Below are 5,794 nucleotides of genomic sequence, written 5' to 3'. Positions count from 1 at the left end.
CTCTCCTTCGTGACCTCTTCTTGGAACGGATACCATGTTGGATAGCGGCAAATTGGTGTCGCCCAACCTGACTTTTCGTATCACTGCCAAATAGGATTCGCTGACCTCTGACTTTCCTCGACAAACTCGTTCATCAGTTTATGCGCCGATAATGGAAGAATAACTGACCAGAGTCCACCCGCATTGCTTAGCAATTCTTCTCATTCAAAAAACAACAGTTCATATTTTTGAAACATAACAAAGGAGACAAGACAGAAACCTTTAAAAAAGATCCGCATTTGGGAACTTCTGTCGTCCGACCTTCGATCTGCTGCAGATATGACGCTTCACGCCTTCCGAAAGCAAAGGAAGTGTTAGCAAAAGTCTTAAAATTAATTTAGGGTAGAGCTTCGATCATTATATGGTGGCAGTATATTTTCACGACGGCAAAAACAAACAAAAAAAAAAATAGAAAGCAAAAAAGAACAAGAGAACTGACGATACATATCGTTTTTACATGCAGCGTGACGTCTAAAATTGAATTCTCTTGGGAAAATTCAACCCACTTACTGGGTAAAATTAATTAGCTTAAATGGATTTGGCGTGCTTAAATATTCTATCCGGCAGTCAAGCTAACTATTGCAAGCGGGTCTTTCAGTAAGTCATGGATTGCCAATCGCAGAAAGTCGAAACAAAGTGAAAACATTAGTAAAAAAAAACAACTTCGCTTTGGCGGGAAATATTTCTGACCGAACTGTTAATTGGAATTCGCGAGACCTATTGTACTCCGATTTGTTTGTAGATACCAATTTTAACTTAACTATATATTGACAAAAGTACAAAAGACTATCGGAAACATGTTTACTTCGGAAATAAACGGCCGCCCTTTTGTGAAACAACCCACTCTGTGGGACATAGTAAATTCCACGGCCTGGAATGAAACCGTGACTTGCAAACAAAAATAAACAATGAAACTTAAGATTTCTTTACCAAATTTAACCTGTATCGCCGGTCCTGAAATGACTCTGAAATAACTTTCTACAAACAAACTTGATAGGTTACAGAAAAGGCAACTGCTTTAAGCTTTAATTCAGTAAATATCTCCTTTAGCGACTAGTTATTTTTAATTAATTATTGGAAGGCCGCGTAGCAAAAAGTTTTTGACATCTTGTTTCGCTTTGGTGTGAAATCGACATTTCGTCACAAATGTCTGGCATTCGAAGCGATAAAACATACTCGGATTAAATAAAGTTACTTTTCCGTTGAGATTGTACTGTTTTACCGTTATATTACAGGTGCAAGCAACAATTTGCTTATTAGTACAAAGAACTCATAATGTAAGGACTTAAATGCCTGTACCCGCTTGCCCTCAGACCAAAGCGCAGAAGTTCATTGTTTCCTTTTCGTGATGTTTTAGGTAAAATAGGGGCTTTTCAGCCGCGCCTCAAGAAGCACTCGAAGAATAACCCAAGCTGATTTTAATACATGTTATACAACAACATAAAAGTGTTCCAAAGGCGAAGTTTCAAGGAATTTGGAGTTATGGCACATGTCCAAAAATATCTCTGAATTTTATTCGTAAATTAGGAATTCGACCTAGAAACTGCAAGGGACGTTTTTAAAAATTGTGTGTTTATTCTCAAATGGCGCGCAAGTCAAGTTCTAACCTGTTTTGGATAGCTGAATACTTTGTCTTTCAAGAAAAAGTATCAATAAGTTTTGGTTTTCCTTTCCTCGCAAACGCAAATTAAATTTAGATTACTAATTTTAAGCCTTTGCCATCGGCCATTTTGGTGACCGTCGAAGAGAAAATCGTTTTCCTCGGTTTTCTCGAATTTAAAGCGCTTCGAGCTCCAAAAAATAACGGCTATTGGTGGACGAAAAGAGTCAAAAATCGATTTCTCGACTTCTCCCGCCAAATTCAAATTTTTCTTGGTTTTTCGTGACATTTGCTCATAACAGTTTAACATTATCAAGCAACTAAAGTTTTCGAATCTTACCTGAAGAACACTGGGTCCTTGCTATCAGAGGAGACAGCAAGAGGAAAACACAAAAATAGGTAGACATGATCGTTTCCTGAGGAAGCACGAGGAAAGTCGACAAATTGCTACGTTGGACGGAACTGCGATAAGCGGAAGCTTATTCACAAACACGTTAAAATTGACACTGATCTGTTTGAGTCAAACAGATCAGTGTCAGTTTTAACGTGTCTGTGAATAAGCTTCCGCTTACGTAGGTTTTACTGAGCCAATAATTATCATTTAGCCGACAATGTTTCGATTATCATTGGTAATTTATATCTGTCTGTAGTGTTGTGGCTGGTTAGTTAAATAAGGCAACATATGTCTTTATAAACAGGTGAAAACTCACTAATTAGATATCATGGGCTGTACCGTTATATGACCAATTTTGGTAAAATGTGTTATTTCTCAAGTATGAATTGCCTGAAATGATGTTCATCAATAGCTGTTATTGCATTTGAGCCCACGGTACAGCGGTATTAGTTGCAGAGTGCGCGAAAGCGAGGCTTTCGGGTCAACATTCCAGGGGAATACAAGCGCCTTATGAGAAAACTTCGAGAAAAATAATAATAATTTTGGGTTCCTGTCCGGATTTTGCATTTTTCTCACAAGAAGAGAGGCTACAATTACTTAGCGGAAACTGCCCTCGTCATTTGACAAAGCCTAGGCTGAGATCGTGGCTTTCATACCGTGTAGAAACAGCAAAAGATGCCAGTGCTTCGAGTGACGCCTGCAAACGTGAACTAATGTACAGGTGAGCAGTGGGATGTAAGATCTTTCTTCCTGCCCTATTTTCGTGCAGGAATAACAGTTTTTTGCCCTCTCAAACGTATATAACGTTTTCTTTTTTGTAGAGTTGTGACTTACATAAAAAATGGATGGGAAAACAATTTCACTGAAAGTTGGAAACACTTTGCATCTGATGCGAAAAATAAAGTTGTTTCCTCGTCGAGCACCAGTTCTCCGAACACTCTACACGAGTTCCCACAGGCTGCAAACTGATGTTCCATCCAGAGGGCTGAATTTCCACCGTTCACAATTGAGAACATGATGAATCACTCCATTAAGAGAAAATCAGGAGATAATGAAGGCAATAAAGACTATAAGAATTTAAATTTAAATAGTAAGGCATTTGGACTATTCAGACATGGTCATGTACAAAATATCGAAGTTGCCACTACTGAAAATGGAGACGTGATCCATATAAAGTACAAGCTCAATGTTACTGTGATCAATTCCAGAGAGCAAGCTAGTGAGATCACCTATGCCTGCTGCAGTCAGGATCTAGTTTTGTAGCATCCCAGAGACCCAGCTTTTTCAAGATTGTACTCCACTGAGAGTTGATATTGTATACAGTAATACAGTAATACTTAAACTGAAAAAAATGCACCAATATAAACCTGTTATGTTAGGAAAAGGGTAAACAGGTTGTTATTTGATATAACTGAAATGAAGAAGAGAAAAATACATGTAGTTGTCCATTGATCGTGGTGATGTGTAAATAAGCTGAAAATCTGCCAACACAAGACTTGAGGGCACACCCCTTTCACCCCACCCCTGCCCTACTGGAACTGGTAGCTTAGGCTAATGCTAACAAAAAGAGGATCTTGTGTGATTGAAAACAATGACATGTAGCATGTAGCCTTGTCCCATGTGTTCAACGCAGTTATTCTGTATTTTACTATTACATATTTAGGGGTGGCGAATGGTAAAATCCGAGACTTGCCGAGACGCCGAGATTGTTGTTTAAAAATTCGAGACCGAGACTTAAACGATTTCGGAAAATCTGAGCCCGAGACGTGAGATTCGTGCGCTCTTGGTCGCTTGAAACTGGATCTCATTTAGGGAAGTGGTCAAAACTATTATACAATCAATACCTTGTAGTTTATTTGAACTACCAAAATAGCAGTCACAGATAAACGCTAACTATTTAGTTATGCATTAAGATTTCTACCTTTTTACGGCCTATCACAACCCGACTTTCAGCTACTTTCGAGGTCACGCGCTGTCATCAACTTCCGGTCAGCTTTGTAACTTCAAACATCTCATAGCTTCTCATCGGCGATCATCCGTTAGTTTCTCGAGCTTACTACGCGACCTAACTTCAGCTGCTAAATATTATTTGACCTTCCGTACTGGTTGATATAACGCGTTATGGACGAGGAGAGGGTGGAGGACAAGAAACGACATAAACGCAAATGTAAGTAAATTGTTAACTTTGTAATTATTCGTACATGATTATTCATTACATATTATTCTCGTGTCTCCAGACATTGCCTATAAAAGATGTATCTTGACTAGCTCTGGCTATTCGTAAGCATAGATTTAAGGTCTACATATGCATTTGCTTGTGTGTTTGTAAGGCTTTTACTCTAAAACTGTATTGGCTTGTATTTAAACCGCGCAATGAAAGACTAATGAAGCATCATAGTGACCGGCTGTCATGGCGTGAACAAATTCGCCGGCAAATTATTTTCTTGCACAGGCCACCTGTGTGAGTAACCTAGTAAAACAATAATTTCGACAACGAAATGGATAAAAACCTAGGCTCAATACTGGAACAAGTTTGACTAGTTGGTACAATGTTGGTGCAAGATTGGAGACCATACCAACCCTGTGATGCAGCAAAAATGTACATATACTCTTCAGATTCATAGGACTGTTTGCTGTTTCACTGTGAGTTCACTAGCGTGGTTAAGTTGGATCACGTTGTGAGTAAGCTAAGAGCCGAGGGCTCTATCAGTTATATTGATGATGACTTTCATCTGGAAATCAATGAAGCTATTTACCATCAGTGTGTGATGGAATTGAGCCAAATTCCCAGGAAAGAACCCTCCACAGAAACGGCAGTCAGAGACAAAAATAGTGCTAGTACTTCCAGAGGGTGATCACTGACTGAGGCTTCCACACAGATATCGCCGGTAAAATGTGGTATAAAAGTAAAGCCTTCACATGTCAAGTGGCTTAACATGCAAGGACGAGGATTTCGACGCATGTTAACCCTTTGAGCCCCAATTACGCATATACGCGTAATTGATGGTCATGTTCTTTGTACCACTTGTGACGTCATCAATTTCAATGTCATTAGATATTCTTGATAAGCAGATAGTAGATCTAGGCTAGGCCTATCCGCACAGTTGTCAGGTTTAGATATCGACGACATTTCGACGTCGCAAATCGAAAAACAACATTATCAGGTTTGGTGCAAAAAGGGCGGTAAACTGGTCCACTATGCCTATGATTGATCAAGGTCCATTTATAGGCTTCGCCCGTAATTAACATCGAACTCAATTTCCTTCCCGGAGTCTTCGTTCTCCTTTACCAGCGGTCGGAAAACGAGAGCTCTGGGAGCAACCATTTTGAAATAACCAAATTCTGGTGATTCTGCTCATCCGGTTTCACTGCGCAGTCTGCATCTTTGGTGCATGCCTGAAATGGTTGCTCCCAGAGCTCTCGTTTTCCGACCGCTGGTCAAGGGGAACGAAGACTTTGGGAACGAGATTGCATCCAACTTTTCACGGCAGCCAGAGAGAACATACAACGCAAAAGGTAGCCAGACTAAAAGGGCCGAGAAAAAACAAAGGAAAGGGGCAACAAACAAAATTGAGAACGGGTAATAACACCAAAAAAAATTCCAAATTTTGGCTCATGCGCACGCCCGGAATTGAAATATTGCTCAATTTTGCACGTAATCCTCGAAAAATCTCTCCTTTTGGTAAAAAAAAAAAGCTATCTTAGCAAAACTTAGGCTCATTTAGCGTCATGGCAGCCAAAAAACCTGACTAAACGGTAAA

This window comes from Orbicella franksi, chromosome 4, assembly GCF_964199315.1.
Source record: "Orbicella franksi chromosome 4, jaOrbFran1.1, whole genome shotgun sequence".
Lineage (NCBI taxonomy): Eukaryota > Metazoa > Cnidaria > Anthozoa > Scleractinia > Merulinidae > Orbicella > Orbicella franksi.
The sequence above is the reverse complement of the archived record's forward strand: the minus strand, read 5'-3'. Positions refer to the sequence as shown.